The sequence below is a fragment of the Mustela erminea genome, chromosome 12, assembly GCF_009829155.1.
Source record: "Mustela erminea isolate mMusErm1 chromosome 12, mMusErm1.Pri, whole genome shotgun sequence".
In the NCBI taxonomy this organism is placed as follows: domain Eukaryota; kingdom Metazoa; phylum Chordata; class Mammalia; order Carnivora; family Mustelidae; genus Mustela; species Mustela erminea.
Window position 1 is genome coordinate 37,950,678 of NC_045625.1, and position 21,380 is coordinate 37,972,057.

General features: G+C 40.5%; 1 long non-coding RNA gene across 1 annotated transcript; it reads left to right on the forward strand.

Annotated features, from left to right (window-relative positions):
• Window positions 1-1,549: 1,549 nt before the first annotated feature.
• On the forward strand, window positions 1,550-18,549 carry LOC116570562. The gene is made up of 3 exons (XR_004277476.1): window positions 1,550-1,677; window positions 7,634-7,636; window positions 18,535-18,549. It is a non-coding gene; the product is annotated as an uncharacterized LOC116570562 (long non-coding RNA).
• Window positions 18,550-21,380: the final 2,831 nt, after the last annotated feature.

Here is a 21,380-nt window from a genome sequence, read left to right on the forward strand (position 1 = left end):
TGCCAGATGTGGTTATTATGACAGAATACTGCCCGTAGGGAAACTTGATGGATGTTCTGCTCAACGGTGACATTCCTGTCAACTGGGGTTTCCAGTAAGAGCCAGGCATTTGAGTGGTAGGAAACATAAACTAGTGAAATTCTACAAACAAACCCCATTTCCATCATTGTTCCTAGGGATCTCTTGTCATTCAAATGCATTACCTCGAAAGAGGCCTTTGTGTATGTCTTGAGGCATGGATGGGAATGGATGGGTCTTTATATCTACATGGGGAGGCCTAGAGAGGATTTTGAACCAGGCCCACCCACTGGTGCCTGGGAAGACCTGGATAGGATAGCAGAAAGTCCTGTTTAGCATCTAAAGAGTATTGCTACAAGCAACAGCAAGGAGTGTTGTAAGTAGTAGGCACAGGCTAGTTTTAATTAAAATACCTAGCAAATACTGTACTGGGCACTTAAGGCTACAAAGATAAATAAGAAATATTCCCAGCCTTCAAGAACATCTTGGGCTGGTAGGAAAGACAAATAAGCAGAGTTATGGAACAGCTGATAGAAGTCCTAAGGGAGTGTCTAGTGCACGGGAGTAGCATTTAGTCCAGACTGTGCAGGGGTAATGGGCTATGGAAGGTATCCCAGTGGAGGTGAGCTGAGAAAGAGTAGTAGTTTGCCAGGAAAAAGGAAAAAGAGAAGTAGTTCCAAAGATAGGGAACATGGTATGTAAAATCTAAGAGAGGATGGTTCAATCTGGGATTATTAGTAGATTAGTATGGCCAGAGCTTAGAGATGAGGGTAGAGGCAAATTGTAGGAGTGGTAAGAAATGACACCAGAAAGATAAGTAGGTAGTCCTGAAATGGGCCAAAGTAAATAAGATAATTTAGTATATGACAAAAATGGAATTTCAAATAAGTGAGAAGGAGAGATTGTTGGAATGAAGGATTCGGGATGACTGTCTAACCATTTGGCAAAAATAATGTTAGATCCCCTAGTGCATACCTTTAATCAAAATTAATTTGGGGACAGCTTTAAATTTTCAAAATGAAAACTGAAACTTTAAAGGTACTAGAAGGAGGGGCACCTGGGTGGCTCAGTTGGTTGGGCCTCTGCCTTCGGCTCAGGTCATAATCCCAGGGTCCTGTGATCAAGCCCTGCGTCAGGCTCTCTGCTCAGTGGGGAGCCTGCTTCCTCCCCTCTCTCTCTGCCTGCTTGTGATCTCTCTCTCTCTCTCTGTCAAATAAATAAATAAAATATTAAAAAAAATAAAAGTACTAGAAGGAAACACATATGTACTAGAAGGAAACATATATGATTATGTGACACCACAGTGAAAATTAACAGGCATGTGAGCATTTGGGAAAAGTATTTCTAACATATCTCTTAGTGAGTATAACTGTAACTATAACTGACTTGACATCCATAGCTTAGTGAATATTATCAATATAAATATCATAACATATAACTTCTTTTATGTTAATTATAGACCAGTCTATGAACATTTAAATTTATTTATTTTTTTTTTTAATTTTTTAAAGATTTATTTGAGAAAGAGAGGGTGTGGAGCAGAGGGAGAGGAAGAGAGGAACTCAAGCAGACACTGCGCTGAACATAGAGCCTGATGTGATCCCACAACCCTGAGATCACAACCTGAGCTGAAGCCAAGCATTGGACGCCCAACTGACTGTACCATATGGGTGCCCTTAAATTTATTTTTAAATGTGACATATATACAAGTGAGTCAGATTTATTTGGAAGAAATATTCACTTTTTTTCCCTGGATAATTATGACCTCAAAGCATTCACAACTATGGGTATAGCTAAACTTACTTGAAACTTACTTGATCTCTACTCTCCCTGCACACAGTGACTCTTCATTTCACAAATCAGGAGTAATCTTTGTGGATTTTTAATTTGCTCTAGATGAGGGATTTCACATCAAAATGATCTGTGTACCTTTTTGCAGGTATGCTATTGTTTTGATTGCCCTCTGAAGTGACTCAGTGTTGGTAAGATTCTACTGAACATATTTTCAAGTGAACCACCACGGAGTCTGCATCTCCATTGCTCAGCAATGAACTGTGTGCCCTACCCTACCCAGAGAACAAAGTTTTGTCTGATTTGTTCATATACATAAGAGAGAATAAGATAAATACTATCTATCTTTGAATAGTTTATGCTTTTAAAAAGCACTGAACCAAAATTCCGTACTGTAAAGTCTTCTACATATTAGGATGAGTTTCCCCACCTAAATCTAGGCAGACTGAGTTAAAGGAAAGCAAGACTAAAAATACTCTGGCTGCATCTGGAACACAGGGATCCTCTGGGATTTGGTTCATTTGACCACATTCTAATCATAATGATGTTGAGCGTGGATTTTGTTCCCCAGGATACTGAGTCCTTAAATAAATTCTTCTCACCCTTAGGATTTGTTTGTTTATTTTAAGAAATCCCTTCAGGTTTATAAATCCCAACAAATCACAAAAATTATACATATTTTGAATAGAGATTAAAATGATCATAAAGGGGGTGCCTGGGTGGCTCAGTCAGTTAAGCATTTGACTTTGGCTCAGGTCATGATCTCCGGGTACTGGGATAGAGCCCCTCATCGGGCTCCCTGCTCAGTGGAGAGTCTGCTTCTCTTTCTCTGACCCTCCTCCTCGCTTGTGCTTTCTCTCTCTCTGTCTCAAATACATTTTAAAAAATTTTTTAAAAAATAAAAAAATAAAGCAGTAATAAATACATTGAGGGTGGAGGCATGATTCCTTAAAATTAATTTTCTTTGGATTATTTTAAATGTAAAACCCTTGGGAATTGTGTATCTTGGCCAATAGTTTCATGTTTTTCTGAATGCCACTTAACAGATAAATCAAGAGACATGGGAATTTCAATCAGAACAATTGAACATTATTGACTACTCTTGGTATGTTTAAATAAACGCAAAGAGGAGATGAAGGAGAGATGATAGAATATAATAAGAAAATCCATCTCCACTCTCTAATCATAGGAATCATGAAATTTTGATGGTAATGGGGAATTTACTTCTTACCAATATCTACACTATTGGGGTTCATATGCTATTCCCATTTTTCCCATTTATCTTGTTATTTCTTAGCTTTAATGCATGTTTAAGTAAATTACTTTTCAACAACAACCATGCAATTTAAGTGCATTCCCACAGAGACTGAAAACAAACCCAAACAGCAGACTACTGTTCTTCAAGGGGGTTGGCTCATACTAGTCACTACATGTCATAAGTATCTAAAAGTGGACTCTCTTAGACAAGCAGATGAGCAAGGTCATTTGTAAACTGAGCACTAACTGTATATGGGACTTGTCTATGGAGGAGGTTAGGCTCACATCACTCTGTCCTCTACAAGAGTGAGCTGAATATGTGTGTAGGAGGGAGAGGGTGTGGGTTGTGCCAGACAACAGGGAATAAAGGACCTAAGCAGCAGCTCCACGCTGGGGAGCACTGGGAATGATGGATGACTAGACTGGGCACTTTGGTGGTGATTCTTAAATGCCAGATTGAGAAAGTCACACTTAATCAGAAAGGAGCATTGTTGACTCTGAAGTGGTGGGAATGACATAAAAAGAATGAAGAGAGATGCAGGTATTGGTGGCAAATTTGAATATTCTTTGCCTCGTGATTATTTAAGGCACTTAGTAAGGGCTCAAGGCTAGGTCTCATAAAGGAATGCTTAATTCACAGTATAATTCTAAATACTGCTTAACAGATGAATCATGAATTGATAGACTTGCTAATTTGACCCTTTTTACTTGAGAGGAAGGCTGAGGGGTTGCATCAACCACCTCTGCTTGTCTGAAACCGCAGCTATTAGGTGGAAGTCACCTTATAGATTATTTATTTGTGCCATTTTATTTTCAGATGAGGCAACTGAGACCCAGAGAGACTGAGAAACCTGTCTAAGGCTCCAGCTTGCTCCCTTTTTCCCATGTCGTTCTCTGGTAGAAGGACACAGTTTCAGTCCTGGGCTCCCATTTCTCTCTCCCCAACCCTACTTCCATTATAATTTTGGCTAACCTTAGTATGCATAAGAATGATGTGTTCTTTTCTGTCAGTTACTTGACTCCCATTTTCTCCCACGATCTTTTTCTTCATCTGTTTCAGTTACCCATTTCTATAGCACACATGAGATATTATCGTTATGCATGACTGGATCACTTCCATATCTCCATGTCGATATCTCACTTTTTGACCTCTTACCCCCCCCCCCTTTTTAAGTGAATTCCCTTTAGTTTCCCAACTCTACCTATGCATTAGGTGGGACATCCAATTCCCTGACCTCATTGTACTTCACTTTCTTTTATACCCCATTTTTCTCCTTACCTGACTTAGATTCCATGGCCCATCGCTGATAATAGATTCATTTGCCTAAACTCCTGTTGTCTTATCACAAACAAACGAATTGTATGTGTTTGGTGTACTTGCTGTCTTCTGCCTCTGGACTATATACTCTTTGAGGGAGGGCCTTTGTCTGCTCTGCTCCCTGTTGTATGCTAAGGTTCTAGAATGTGGTTGGTATATGGTGGGTGCTCAATAAATACTAGTTGCATGAGTGAAATCAGTGAAAGTGAGCATAGCTTTCAAAGGGGTTAAATTTTATTTTTCTCTAGAGTTTGTCACATGCTTCCGTTTTGATTATTTTTAATACTAAGTTGTTTTTTATTTTTCTTTAATTCTTTTCTCCCCTCCCATAGAGGGCAGAACTTTGTTCTGTTAGGCATTCCATTATCTCTCTCTTGCTTATAACAGGGAAGCCTGAGAATCACCGTCCTTGCCCTTCAGGATATGCAGAGGTAAGGAGGTGAGGTGGGAAAGGGAACTTGATCATCATCTGAAGCCATCAGCTAAGCATGAACCCATGTTATGTCCTGAAAGAGATACATCAATAAAAGTAACCTACTGCATCAAGTAACAACTTCTTGGCATTTTCCTGGCCTTTCTAAGCCCACTTCCAGGTAGAGATGATCCAGTAGGCAATTTGAATATGTGTTAGGAACTTGGAACTCAGATGGAAATGGAAATCTGGGGACTGTCGCTACCTAGGGTTGTAATGTAGCCATAGATAGAGAGGAAACCTTCTAGGGAGAAGATGTAGAGAGAGAAGAGACAGCACAATGCTGAGATGGCAGAAATACCCCAGTATTTCTGGAGGACTCTGATGCCATTAAAAACACGATGACAAAGTGACACATATGATGAAGAAAACAAGACAAGCATGTTCATATGCAGCATGTCTCATCCACAGATATAGCTATGGAGCCACAATACCCATCATTTTGGAATTTAGACATGTGTGTGTAATCCAGAAGCAGAAGATTTAGGCATATGTGTTTATGATGATTTGTGTAATTAATTTATTAAAACACAAAACGAGAACTGTGAAGTTGAAAGGACAGTGTTGAAGTGGAAAGGACCTGCCAGTGATGTTTTGGGCTCTTTTGGTCTAGCCACAGACATGGGGTTAATTTCCCTCTAGTGCTTGAATCTCCAAGCCTCTGGCATCTTAGCATCTCTGGCTAGTTTCTTTATCTTTCAAATTAAAAAGGGACACTACATCAGTGAATCCTGGGATGGTCCTGCCCCTGAGAGCATGTTTTGTAAGTGGTCTGAAAAAGTATTTTGGATTTTATAACCAAATTTTATATTTCTAAAAATCACACGGATTTATTTAGTAGTTCACGCTTTTGATTGTAAAGCTAAATCAAATCTTCCTGGCTGGTAGGGTTAACATTCACAAAGACGGAGGACACTGGGACTAAGGTGATTCCAAGTTGTTCAATTCTGCATTTCTTTTTTTTTTTTAATTTATTTTCAGCATAACAGTATTCATTGTTTTTGCACCACACCCAGTGCTCCATGCGATCCGTGCCCTCTCAAATACCCACAACCTGGTTCCCCCAACCTCCCACCCCCCACCCCTTCAAAACCCTCAGATTGTTTTCAGAGTCCATAGTCTCTCATGGTTCACCTCCCCTTCCAATTTCCCTCAACTCCCTTCTCCTCTCCATCTTCCCTTGTCCTCCATGCTATTTGTTATGCTCCACAAATAAGTGAAACCATATGATAATTGACTCTCTCTGCTTGAGTTATTTCACTCAGCATAATCTCTTCCAGTCCCATCCATGTTGCTACAAAAGTTGGGTATTCGTCCTTTCTGATGGAGGCATAATACTCCATAGTGTATATGGACCACATCTTCCTTATCCATTCGTCTATTGAAGGGCATCTTGGTTCTTTCTACAGTTTGGTGACCGTGGCCATTGCTGCTATAAACAGATGGCCCTTCTTTTCACTGCATCTGTATCTTTGGGATAAATACCCAGTAGTGCAATTGCAGGTCATAGGGAAGCTCTATTTTTAATTTCTTGAGGAATCTCCACACTGTTCTCCAAAGTGGCTGGACCAACTTGCATTCCCACCAACAGTGGAAGAGGGTTCCCCTTTCTTCACATCCCCTCCAACACATGTTGTTTCCTGTCTTGCTAATTTTGGCCATTTTAAGTGGTGTAAGGTGGTATCTCAATGTGGTTTTAATTTGAATCTCCCTGATGGCTAGTGATGATGAACGTTTTTTCATGTGTCTGATAGCCATTTGTATGTCTTCATTGGAGAACTGTCTGTTCATATCTTCTGCCCATTTTTTGATATGATTATCTGTTTTGTGTGTGTTGAGTTTGAGGAGTTATTTATAGATCCTGGATATCAACCTTTTGTCTGTACTGTCATTTGCAAATATCTTCTGCCATTCTGTGGGTTTCCTCTTTGTTTTGTTGACTGTTTCCTTTGCTGTGCAGAAGCTTTTGATTTTGATGAAGTCACAAAAGTTCATCTTCGCTTTTGTTTCCTTTGCCTTTGGAGACATATCTTGAAAGAATTTGCTGTGGCTGATATCAAAGAGGTTACTGCCTATATTCTCCTCTAGGATTCTGATGGATTCCTGTCTCACGTTGAGGTCTTTTATCCATTTTGAGTTTATCTTTGTGTACGGTGTAAGAGAATGGTCGAGTTTCATTCTTCTACATATAGCTGTCCAGTTTTCCCAGCACCATTTATTGAAGAGACTGTCTTTTCTCCACTGTATATTTTTTCCTCTTTTGTTGAAGATTATTTGACCATAGAGTTGAGGGTCCATATTTGGGCTCTCTACTCTGTTCCACTGGTCTATGTGTCTGTTTTTATGCCAGTACCATGCTGTCTTGGTGATCACAGCTTTGTAGTAAAGCTTGAAACCAGGTAACGTGATGCCCCCAATTTTATTTATTTATTTTTAAAAAGATTTTATTTATTTATTTGACAGATAGAGAGAGAGAGATCACAAGTAGGCAGAGAGGCAGGCAGAGAGGAAGGGAAGCAGGCTCCCTGCTGAGCAGAGAGCACCATGTGGGGCTCCATCCCAGGACTCTGAGATCATGACCTGAGCCGAAGGCAGAGGCTTTAACCCACTGAACTACCCAGGCGCCCCCCCAGTTTTATTTTTGTTTTTCAACATTTCCTTAGCGATTCGGGGTCTCTCCTGATTCCATACAAATTTTTGGATTATTTGCTCCAGCTCTTTGAAAAATACTGGTGGAATTTTGATCGGAATGGCATTAAAAGTATAGATTGCTCTAGGCAGTACAGACATTTTAACAATGTTTATTCCCAGGTATCTTATGGTTCTTGGTGCTATAGTTAATGGAATTGATTCTCTAATTTCCTTTTCAGTATTTTCACTGTTAGTGTATAAGAAAGCCACTGATTTCTGTACATTAACTTTGTATCCTGCCACATTGCTGAATTGTTGTATGAGTTCCAGTAGTTTGGGGGTGGAGTCTTTTGGGTTTTCCATATAAAGAATCATGTCATCTGCGAAGAGAGAGAGTTTGACTTCTTCATTGCTAATTTGGATACCTTTTATTTCTCTTTGTTGTCTGATTGCTGTTGCTAGGACTTCTAATACTATGTTGAACAGAGTGGTGAGAGTGGGCATCCTTGTCGTGTTCCTGATTTCAACGGGAAGGCTGCAAGCTTTTTCCCATTGAGGATGATATTTGCTGTGGGTCTTTCATAGATAGATTTTATGAAGTTCAGGAATTTTCCCTCTATCCCTATACTTTGAAGCGTCTTAATCAGGAACGGATGCTGGATTTTGTCAAATGCTTTTTCTGCATCAATTGAGAGGACCATGTGGTTCTTCTCTCTTCTCTTATTAATTTGTTCTATCACATTGATTGGTTTGCGAATGTTGAACCATCCTTGTAGCCCAGGAATGAATCCCACCTGGTCATGGTGGATAATCTTTTTAATGTGCTGTTGGATCCTGTTTGCTAGGATCTTGTTGTGAATGACACATTGGACCAGATGGACCTCATAGATATATACAGAACACTCCACCCTAAAACAACAGAATACTCATTCTTCTCAAGTGCACATGGAACCTTCTCAAGATTGACCACATACTGGGTCACAAATCAGGACTCAACCGATACCAAAAAACTGAGATTATTCCCTGCACATTCTCAGATCACAATGCTTTGAAACTGGAGCTCAATCACAAGGAAAAGTTCGGAAGGAACTCAAACACCTGGAAGCTAAAGACCACCTTGCTTAAGAATGCTTGGATCAACCAGGAGATCAAAGAAGAACTGAAACAATTCATGGAAACCAATGAGAATGAAGACACTTTGGTCCAAAACCTATGGGATACAGCAAAGGTGGTCCTAAGGGGGAAATACATAGCCATCCAAGCCTCCCTCAAAAAAATTGAAAAATCCAGAACACACCAGCTGTCTCTACACCTTAAAGAGCTGGAGAATCAACAACGAATCAAACCAACTCCACACATAAGAAGGGAAATAATCAAGATTAGAGCTGAGATCAATGAGGTAGAAACCAGAGATACAGTAGAACGTACCAATGAAACTAGAAGCTGGTTTTTTGAAACAATCAATAAGATTGATAAACCATTGGCCACACTAATCCAAAAGCAAAGAGAAAAAGCCCAAATTAATAAAATTATGAATGAAAAGGGAGAGATCACAACTAACACCAAGGAAGTAGAAACAATCATCAGAAGTTATTATCAACAATTATATGCCAATAAGCTAAGCAACCTAGATGAAATGGATGCATTCCTGGAAAACTATAAACTCCCAAAATTGAACCAGGAAGAAATTGACAACCTGAATAGACCGATATCTAGTAACGCGATTGAAGCAGCGGTCAAAAACCTCCCAAAAAACAAGAGCCCAGGACCTGATGGATTCCCTGGGGAATTCTATCAAACTTTCAAAGAAGAAATAACACCTATTCTCCTGAAGCTGTTTCAAAAAATTGAAGCAGAAGGAAAACTTCCAGACTCTTTCTATGAAGCCAGCATTACCTTGATCCCCAAACCAGGCAAAGACCCTACCAAAAAGGAGAATTTCAGACCAATATCACTGATGAATATGGATGCTAAGATTCTCAACAATTCTGCATTTCTGTTCAGAATATCAGTAAATCAGTGGCCTGGCTGTTACTCTTGGTCACTGCAGTTGATTAGAGGGGAAATTTGATTAGGCAGTACAAGAAAAACAACCCATCTCAAAGACCCACTTTTGAACTAGTAAAGCAGATTTTGTGTAAGATGAATTTCTCAACACAGTCTGGTAGAGGTGATGATATCTTTGGTAAGTTTGGGCGACTTCTCTGTCCTCACTAACTGTGCCCATTTAGATATGGATTTATCACAGCATTAAGGGAAAATCTCTCTAGTGCACCCCTACATAGCTGGCTTGGTTACTGGATCCTAAGGGGATGATAATTATATGTTAAGAGCTCCCTATGGAACCCCCCCTGCATTGTAGGTGCTTTCAAAGAGTCAGAAGTTATTACATAGGGAGCAAAGTGTTCCCCTTTAAATAATTGCTCTTTGTGGTGGATGCTTAGATGGAGATATGTAACAAACATGGAAGTACTTATGGCAGTAAAAATCCAAGATCTAATGCATGAAAAACAAAAAACCCACCACCTGCTCTATAGTAAGTAATGCTTTATTGAAATACAATGTCAGTAATAAAAGCTGATTTGGTGAGTTCATGCATTTTTATTTAACTTATTTCTCTGGAATACTCTTTCCTGAGACCTAATTGCTGAAGCCATGGAAATAACACTTTTACATCTTTGACATTAATTCTGTTTTCTGCTTGCATGGATTTTTAAGGGTCAGTTCTCGTTTTACTAGGATTTTGGTAACTATCAGTGCCTCTAACACAAGTCAGTGTGTGTGGAGGGTAGAAGACAAATCATTACTTGTTACCAAGGAAAGAGTTAAATGTCAGCACTGGATCTTGGGCAGCTGTGCATGAGTCTTGCAAGGAAATGCCCAGGGGCAGAGCTGCAAGAGCAGTCCTCTCAGGAAGCTGCAAGGGGAGGTACTCAGGCAGACAGAGGGTTCCAACTTCAGCAGTTTTGTGGAGCAGTAGGTTGTAGACATGGTTCAGAGCTTAGGCTCTGGAGTGAACCAGAGCTGGAGTAGTGTCCCAGCTCTGCCTTTTTCTAGCTTTATGATCCTTGGGCAAGTCACTTTACGAGCCACAGTTTCTCCATACCATGTAATAGGGGTTAAAAACTATACCAACTTCCTAGGAATGTCTTATTAAATGAGTTAATGCATGTAATGCTTTTAGCAAGTGCCTGACAGAGCTCAATAGGTATGATGATGGTGATGATGATGTGAAGACAAGGATATTTGTTTGAAAGAAACAAATATCCTGCCAAACCAAGGAAACAAATAGGCAACAGGTATCCACCTGCTGGAGAGGGTGACCATTACATCCCTAGACTTAGGTGCCTAGGCAAGGTCCACTAACTTCCCAACAGATGGTTCCCATTATCCCAAGGAACCAGTTCTCTGTCCTTTACCCTTTTGGGTAGGCTAGGGTTGTTTAGTATGTGCCAAACATGGAGTTTCCCCTGTGGTTATTTGTGGAAAGCTCAGTTTCCCCTAGCACAGTACTTCTCAGTCCTGGCCCTGGGGCTTTCATAATAAACTTATGCCTGGGCCCTACATCTCAGACACTGTGCTATAGTTATTCAGGGGGGAAATTTAGGCATTAGTATTTTAAGAGCTCACTGGTGGATTCTAATATTCAACCCTGCCTGGAAACTACTGACCTAGCAGTTTAACAAGTAAACTAAGCATTGTTTTAAGCAAGGGAATCAGTAAACATCTAGTAGCAATATAATTGCCAAACCCATAATTATTTAATAACCAGTTGGAATAATTGATTCATCTTCTGTTTGACCTCGTTTTAACATTTGACACGATCAACTCTTCCTTCTCTCTGAAGATTTTTTCCTCACCGAATTTCCCTACTCCCTCTTTCCTCTTCACCTCCTACTGCCCAGCAGGCTCCCGCTCAGTCTTTCAGCAGCGTCCTGCATCCACACTTTGAATGTTTAGAGTTTCCTGGGGTCTACCCTTGGCATGCTTTTCACTTGTTCTAAACCCTCTCTGATTTAACTCCCACTCCCAGCTGCCACCACTACCTGTATGCCAGTGTTTTCTAGTCCCGGAGTTTTAACTCTCCATTTGTCTTGAGATCTGGGTGTGTAAGTTCTAGCCATTGACCTGGATGTTCTGGACCCCCTAGACTACAGCTGTATGGCAATCTTATTATTTAATCCCTAACTGCCTTATGGCAATTCCTCACTTTTAATGCTTTCTTTATATTCCTTCTTAGTCTCATCTGTCCTTGCTCTAGAGGATCACCTTACTCCACCATCCCTCCTTCCCCATTATAGGCTTTAAAGTGTGAAATTGACCAGTGTTCCCCCATTTCCAACGATCACTAACCTTATCAAATAAAAGCCTATCTTTACCTTGTTTCTTCTTTTCTCAGAGGAAGGGCTGTTCCATTTGTTTTTCCACGGCCAACCTCTCCACTTGGGATCTGGATCCCATCTTGCTGACTCTTTTCATTTAGACATTGAAGCAATACCTATTATTTACTCTGTGCTCGGCATTGTACTAGGCAGATAATACAGCAGGGCACAAGACAGACTGAGTCTCTGCTTGTTGGGAGCTCATAGTCTAACAGAGGAAGATAGAAAATGTACAAAATAACAGGTATGAGGTGTATCAGATATAAATGCTAGAAGAAAAATAAAGCCACGTAGGGATTGAGAGTGACTGGGAATTGCAGTTTTCTGTGCTGTTCAGAACCCTGAATGAAGTGAGGGGCATTGGAGGGTAGAGGAAACAGGAGGCACATGGGAAGGCACATGATTGGAGTTGGAGGGACAGCATGGTGGTCAGTGGAGTGGGACAGTGGAGAAGAGAAGTAGAAGATAAAATAAAAAGTAAAAGCAGGGGTAAGCTTATAGCTAGACAAACAATACAAACAATACCCTACTTTAGCAGGATTCCGTGTTACTTTTGTGTGGGGACTGAATTTTTTTCTTTATTGTGTTTCCAGGACCTTGCCTAGTGCCCCGGGGCATGGTGGGTACTCTGTAAATATTGACTGGAAACGTGCCTGCATTTTGTATTCCTCAATTAACAATGAATACAACAAATAACAATATGGCCAGATCATGTTGTATTTATAAGTATTTAGCATATTGCCAGGGTAGCTTGTGAATCTCTATCAAAAATGGACTATTGAGACAAAATTCCTGAGGGAAATACAAAAATATCATCCTATTTCTTTCACTGAAAAAATACAAATTTAATTTTACCACTATTATTAGAGTCCAATAAATACTCATCTTTTCTCCCTCCGGGAGGGGGGTCCCAAGCTTTCTGCAAGCGAAATGAGCACTAAAAGTGCCTAGTAAATCACTCTGATTGTTTCTACCCTGTAGCCAGAACAGAAATCTTAGTTGGCTGCTTCTTCTAACAGCTTAAAGATTCAAATAATGTTAGATTTTTTTAATCCCCAAAATTAGAGGAGTCAGTGTAAATTGTCCTGTACCACCAAACTCCCTTTGAAGAAGGTAAGAGCCTATTCTTCCTGACACTCCCTCTCACCCTTGGCAAAGTTCAAAGTCCTAGAGCTCTCGCACAACACTCACTGCTTGTACCAACCAAATTGCGAATCCCTGCAAGGTAGCAGCTGGGCCTATTTGACTCACCTTGAGAGTCCAGGATTCCTAAGAGTGTCTCCAGTTGGGGAGGCATTAATCTCAACGACCAAAGTGCTCAGTCAGTAAAGCTCAGAGTGAAAGAGATTACAGGCGGAGGTTCCATTCCTCCAATTAACTCTCCTGGTATCTCTGTCCCTGATAGCACCCATGACCCCATCTCCACACTGGCTCCAGGGAAGCCCGGGTTAGGGAATATGCTTGGCTTGTTACCAATCCATCATGACCAGACAAACAATACAAACAATACCCTACTCTATATATGGAACATGGAACAATCGAGAGTATGAGTGGTGACAAATGATGCTACAGACATGAAGATTGGGTCTTTTGTGTCCTTTTCCTTGAGGATAATTAACTGTTCTTTTTTACAGATTTATTTATTTTAGAGAGAGAGCAAGCACAAGTGGGAGGGACAGAAGGAGAGGAGAGAGAGAATCTCAAGCAGACTCTGCACTGAGCACAGAGCCCAGTGTAAAGCTTGATGTCAAGACCCTGAGATCATGAGCCAAAACCAAGTCAGATGCTTAACCAGCTGTGCCACTCAGGCCCCCTGGATAACTAACTATTTTAATTCATAGCTGAAAAAAGGCATGTTGCCAAAACAAGTTATTGATGACCAAAGACAAGGCCAACCTTGCCAAACTCAGAGTGTATCCATCTTTTTCAGGTAAATTAACATAACTGGAGTTAGGAATTCAACTCAAAAGGCAGAGAGATCAGCAATCTACAGTATTACATAATTTGTGCATGACTGTTAGTAGGTGGAGAGCAAATCATGTCTGCAAAAGAAGAAAATGCAGGCGTTTGAGTAAAGTAGCAGTGAGCTTAGCACTAAGGGATACTGTTAATACGGTATGTTGCAGTAGATTTGGTTAAGTCCCTCCACCCCCATCACATTTCTTTTTTTAACTTAAATCAGTTTCTTAGAGCTAAAAGGCATCCAGTTTAGCAAAAACAGCAGGAAACTGCTTTAGAAAGATATACTTCTTCATCTTAGGAAGTATGTTTAAAATCTGAAGTAAACAGGCCATCTAGTTCTTCCCTTCTATAAGGAAGGATGCAGTGGCCACATCAGCAATGAGGCCTGAGGTCATCTTGCCTCGGGCAAGTTTTGAAAGTTCAGCGAAAACCCCCTAAATCGGAGTTATAAATTGTAAGGTTGAAACATTCCGAACATTTTGCGTAACAGGAGTTTGCTGCAGGCAGTTAAAGCAGCCAGTCCCCAACTGGGGGCCAAGGGGTCCTTCCTGTTTCACAGATGGAGAAAGAGAGCATTGAGTTTAGAAAGGGTTAACTTCTTCCTTATCATGCCATCCTCTTCGCGGATGAAGACATTTTCCTGGGCAGGGGGTGGAAAGAGGAGGCAGAAAGACTCTTTCCAACAAAGAGTCTAGTATGAACTTAAAATAATTTATCTGAAGAAATGACAGCACCACTGACATTCACGAAATAGAAGATCTAGAATGTATGCAGGAATCAGGATAATTGGCAAGCAAATGAACCTTGGCCTGGGACTTCGGTAAATGAGTTTTACACAGCCTTCTCAATCCTTGTGAATCTCTTGTTATATAAACCCACTCACTTGATTGACAGAAATAGGAAGAGTCCAGATGTCAGGGGATGGCGTTCCCATCAAACAAGCTGCCCTGGCTTTGAATATACCAACATAGTCTGAAGCAATGCTAGCAACACAAAAAATAAAAACAAAGATTCCCCCCCAAACCAGACCAAAACAAAACAAAACAAAACAAAACAAAAACAACCAAACATATCACAAACAATGGAGAATATTTTCTAAAGCAATTTATTGTCCCATCACTTTCCAGTCTCTCTGGCTCAGAATTCTGAGGGCTTCAAAAAATTGTGCTGAATAAGGAGGTACCATTGCTTAATCAAGTCTTGCCAATTATTTTGCCTGATTTAACTTTTTCTACCTCACTGCCCCTTTCCTGTGGCACTGAGGGCTTCACTCCACTTTCCAACCAGCCCGCGGCGCAAGGGAATGGCCAAGCTGCACTGGCCAAGTGGATGCACTCGCTTCTGAACAAGCTGCACACTACCTTTGGCAAAATTATAGGTAATTAGGATGTCTACAAAGGAGAAACGGTCAGAGTTGTGTGTGAGTAGTTATTGATGAGTGGACAGTCCCTGAGACATAGAACAATATTAAATGGCAGTGGAACAAAGCTAGGAATTAATGGAAGCAATCCTAAGTCATAACCTCCTAGGAAGCAATATTTAGTAGTCTCCTCTGTGCCTTCAACTTTTTCATACTGGACACCTAGAAAATGTCTATTGATTTGGCTTGAGAACCATTTTTATTCAATAATAATGGAAATAAGCTGACTTCATACTTTTTTGGGGGGGGTCAGACTCTTGGGCATGACCTCTTGGGCATACCATTTGTTCACACTGGTATTTTCCCTTTCCCCTTAGCCAGTGAGGGAAGGAGGTGAATCTTGAAAGATGATATAGCAAACATGGAACAATAATTAGATAAAATTATAACAATAATCATTATAATTTCTAATTTCAGTTTTAATTGTATAAATTGAGACAGGAATAATGAAATGTTTCATTAGCAATCAGGTAAACTGAAAATAGACTTAAAAATATTTGTAATTGAAAAATATTTACAATTCTTCTATTCAGTTTGTAATTGTTGAGAATCCCATATGTGCCAGACACTGTGTTAGCTCTGGGGGTTATAAGGCTGAACAAGACATACAGGTTTCTATGTTCAGGGAATTTACAGTCTAATGATAAGTAGAAAGGCTGAGACTAGTAGCCACATTGAAGAGGAATGAGGCTTCTCCCATTTTACCTTCATTACTTGACCTACAGCTCAGGCAATTCACGGCATGCTTCAATGTGACTCACACAATTCCTTTTATTTCCACTCATTACTGAAAAATACTGGATTATGAAGTTAATGTTGATGAAACCATTGTGCTCACATAATTCCTTGTGTTTCTTTTCATTACCGGAAAACACTGCATTATAGAATTAAAGTTGCTATCATACCTGACTATGTCATTAAATCACATTTGCTTCGTATTTCACTTTTCTCTCGTTGGGCTTCTCTTCCTTGTGCCTCTAACTCAGAATCAATAAACAAGTGTTTAGACCCAAACATACTCCCAGTAAATCATGAGAACATTTAACAGATCTATTAATGGGTAAATATAGGACACTACATACTTAGTAAGCAGGGATGCTGATTTTCAATAATCTCCGTATTTAAAGGATTTTCCTTCATTCACCAAGGGTCAGCTTATTATATAGAAATGTGAGTGAGGTCATAATACTATCTCTGATGGCCACTACTGGAAAAAAAAAAAAGAAAATTGAAATAATATTTTGGTTAAATTTGAAGTAGCTATTGCTTGGAGTTGATAAAAAATATGAAATAAGTACTTAGGAATCCAGGCTCTGCTTTGTTATGCTTTAGGAAAGTGCTGATTCACTTATGTTTTTGTCAAGATGTGATGTGATGCTGAATCTTCATCCTTATGCTATTGTCTGTTTTACTGTTGTTTCACAATTTGGTTCCATGTCAGTGTGAACTTGTATGCTTACCGTATGCATCACCACAGCACCAGACAGCAATGAAAGTCACAAAGTATAATATAGAATGCACATTTATGTAAGGGTAGCTTAAAAATGTTAGTTTCTTTCATATCTTTATTAATAAGGGTTGACAAATTAGCTATTCAATTTTGAGTTTGGCCAAGGGAATTATTTGGAATGGGGGGCTAAGGGCTCATAAATTCTGCATTATCTCCCAGCACGTTAGAGCTGGAACACTTACAATAAAACCCCATATATCTAATGCTTAACCATATGCCAGGCATTGTGCTAAGGGCTTCCCATGGATTATTTTACTACAGTAAATATCCTCAGAACATCCTTATAACCTATATATTACAATCCCCATTTCCCAGGTGAGAATGCTGAGGCTCAATTACTTGCCCAAGTTCACATAGCTCGCAAAAGCCAGGACCCAAATCTCTTTCATTCTAGAAGTAAGCTGCTGGCCACTCACTTGCTTCTTCTCATGGCTGGCAGAGAACTTACAGGTTTACTTCAGCTGAAGAACCAAAGGCCCAGGAAAATTAAGTGACTTTGACTAGGTACCCTTGTTAGTAGCACATTTGGGGCCATGACCCAGATCTCTTTATGTCCTTTCTGCTTATGGTGAAATAGAAGAATTGGGCTGTAGGAGCCACTACATCTTTTCCTTTATCAATGTGCTGAACTCTGAAGTCACCCTGTACTCTCTTCTCTTATATCCAGTTAGCCAGCAAATACTGTTGATCCCTTTAACACAATGTCTTTCATGAGGTAGAGTTCATTTGATAGAATGGTTAGGAGTCAGGCTCTGTAGTCAGATTTGAGCTGGTTTTAAGTCTTAGCCCTGCCACTTGCCTGCTGGGTGATTTGGGTCAAATTAATTAATCTCTCTGTGTGTCAGTTTTTTTCATCTTGAAAATGGAAATAATAATGTTGTCTACCTTATAAGATGGTTTTTGGGGGGGGTGCTGGGTTGCTCAGTGGGTTGAGCCTTTGCCTTTGGCTCAGGTCATGATCTCAGGGTCCTGGGATGGAGCCCCGAATCGGGTTCTCTGCTCAGCAGGGAGTCTGCTTCCTCCCCTCTCTCTGCCTGTCTCTCTGTTTGCTTGTGATCTCTCTCTCTGTGTCAAATAAATAAATAAAATCTTCAAAAAAAAAAAAAGATGGTTTTTAGGATTAAAAGCATATGGAGAGAAGTCACACCCTGCCTTAGGGAGAGCAAAAAGCTTGGCTTTTATCCCTAAATCTTTCCTATTGAACACAAAACATCTTTGTGTGTTTTTCAAAGAAATTTTGGCGAAACCAATAGTCGATTGGTATTGTTTTGTTCTGAAGCCCAGGATTTTCTTTTAGCCTGTAAGTCCCTTGTTTTATGCCCTTCTAATTTTGGATGTTTGCGTATTTTGTGAGTGTGTTTTATTATTTTTTAAAAGATTTTATTTATTTATTTATTCATTTTTATTAATTTGACACAGAGAGATTATAAGTAGGCAGAGAGGCAGGCAGAGGGGGAGGGGGGGAAGCAGGCTCCCCACTGAGCAGAGAGCCCAATGCGGGGCTCCATCCCAAGACCCTGAGATCATGACCTGAGCTAAAGGCAGAGGCTTAACCGACTGAGCCACCCAGGTGCCCCTTACTATTATTTTTTAAAGATTTTATTTGTTTCTTTGAGAGAAAGAAAGAGAGAGAGAGAGAGAGCACAATCAAGGGGGAGGGGCAGAGGAGAGGAAGGAACAGGCTCTCCACCAAGCAGGGACTTCAATCTGGAACTTGATCCCAGGACCCTGAGATTATGACCTGAGCCAAAGGCAGATGCGTAACCAACTGAGCCACCCAGGTGCTCCATGAGTGTGTTTTAAAGTGTGTGTCACCAAATGAAGATAAAGCAGGGCCAATGAACTTTAAAAACAAAACAAAACAAAAACTAGAATAAAAACAAAAAACAAAAGAAAAATGTGTTTGGAGTACTTACGATGCCTGGTGCAGCGTATGCTCACAATATATTTTACTCACACAAACTTTCCCTTTCTTAGCCTCAGCCCTGGTCCAGACCATCATCTTCCTACATCTGAACAAGAGTCCCCTCAGGGGTACCTGGGTGGCTCAGTCAGTTAAGCATCCAACTCTTGGTCTCAGCTCAGGTCATGATCACAGTGCTGTGAGATGGAGCCTCCACCCCCGCACTTGGGGCTCATTGTTCAGAGGGAGGTTGGCTTGAAATTCTCTCCCTCCTCCTCTCCCCCTCTTCCACTCCTGCACTCTTTCCCTTGTTCTCTCCTTCTCAAATAAATAAATAAATAAAATCTTTTTTAAAAAGAGTCCCCTCACTAGTCTCCTTGCCCCTGTCTTTTGCACTACTATGAGATGAAACTATACTTTATCATGTTCTTTTGTTCAAGAACTTAATAGCATACAGCATTATATCCAAACTCTCCAAGCTTGTGGGCAACGCCCCACATAACTGAATTCTTTAGCCTTTGCCATGAGTACAGTTTGAGGGCATAGTTCCCACAAGACTGTCCTCACTTCAGACATCAGCCACAAGTTTCATAGTCCCAGGACCATCCTCTGGCTACATATTTGAGGGTCCCCATAATCACCCTCAGTTTTGATAATTTGCTAGGATGACTACAGACCTCAGGAATGTTATACTTACTATGATAGCTTTATTACAGCAAAAAGATACAAATTAAAATCAACCGGGGCACCTGGGTGGCTCAGTGGGTTAAAGCCTCTGCCTTCGGCTCAGGTCATGATCCCAGGATCCTGGGATCGAGCGCCGCATCGGGCTCTCTGCTCAGCGGGGAGCCTGCTTCCCCCCACCTCTCTCTCTGCCTGCCTCTCTGCCTACCTGTGATCTCTGTCTGTCAAATAAATAATAAATAAAATCTTTAAAAAAAAAATCAACCAAGGGAGAGACCTATAGAACAGAGTCCAGGAGGGGTCCAAATGCAGAGTTTCCTGCATGCTCTCCACATGGAATCATGGACAACATTATCTCCTCCCAATAACCAAATGTGATAATATGTACAAAGTATTGCCAGAGAAGCTCACCTGAGCCTTTGGTGTCCAGAGTTTTTACTGGGGCTTGATCATATGCTGCTTGTGTAGTTGACCTTTAGTCTCAGTACTCCCAGAGGTCAGGCTAATACCTTCGGTCATCATTTTCTCTGGCGGTCTTAGCATATTGTATGCCCTGAGGACCCATCACAAATCACATTGTTAGGTTTTCAGTGGCCAAAGCTTGCAAACAGCAAAGACCTACCTATTAGGCAAGATACCACAAGGCCGAGAGGTCAGTTCCTAGTTGCCAAAGGCAAAGGCCAGACCTCTCTTTGGGTAAGGTCAATTCTTCACCACACAGCCTTATTTTTTGTTGTTCTTCTGTAGAACATTGTTGGCCAAACAACACCCAAACTATCCCACACTTCCCTGAAGTTCTTTTACCTGTGATTGTTCTTCCTTTACTTCCAGTATGCTTAAGTGTTAACACTTTTTATGACCTCTGAAACTTTGTTTGCCCCAAGCTTTCCTAATCATCCACTTTCTAACTAGTCGGTTGTTTGCTCTCTGTGGCCCTGTAGTGTGGCTTCTATTTATAGACTTCTCTGAGCCTTGTATCTCTCTCTAGCCCAAATGTCCACCACAAAGTAATCATGATAATAATTTTCCTAGTGTCTAAGACGTTTAATGAAAATTAGGCATCATTATCAGCTGTTTCTCATCATTTCTGAGTACTTGGGCTCTAATTTAGATAAGTTGCCACCTAAGTGAGTCATTAGATCCTAGATAATCATTCAAATTGAGCATCCGATTGTTTGCAAGTGAAAAAACAAGTGGCAGATTGACATTTGTGGACCTTAATGTTTCCCCCAACACAAAATGACCAGAAAGTGTTTTCTGGAAACAAGAACTTTGTGCTAGACTGGTTTGGCAGTTATTTTTACTGCGGTTTAGTCCATAGGACCTCTGCTGGGTAAGGACCTAGAAGAGATTGTACAAACCCCATTCAGAGAGCCCTTTTGAAAAATAATTTATGTTTTAAATGCCAAGGCTTTAATTTAGATTAAATTAATTCTAAATTAATTAATTAATCTCCAAATCCCAGGATTTTGCACTTAGTTAGGCAGTATCACTGTCTGCCGTGTAGACAGATGAAGTGTTTTTTACTGCTGGGTAGACAAATTCTCACCCCCACCAAAACAAAAAAGACTTTACCAAAATGTCTGAGTTACTGGCTTTATTCAGATATGGTCTCAATGTGTTTTTTGTTTAGTCCATGCCTCGATTGTCATGACAACCGTATGTGTGTCTGCGTGTGTGTCTGCCGAATGGTATCTGGAAACAGCACCTTCAGCATCCAGGCAGAAATAAAGTGGGTGTTCTGAGCAGAGAGTGTCTCCCTACCCATTCAAACAACATTAGCAAAGGTTAAAAACATCGTTTAGCATCTCCTCTTAAATTAAAACTCCAAACAATCAGCTTTTCTCCCCAGCAGAGCAGAGCAGTCATTCATTAAAGGTCAATGTCTAAGTGCCTAAGTTCTCATTCTTTATTATATCAATGTCCATTATGATTCCACCATGTTCTGATCCTGCTGACCCCTCTTTATCAACCTCCTCTCCAACTTCTCCATCCTCATCTTTTGGAGGAATCTCTAACGCCATGGCTCACT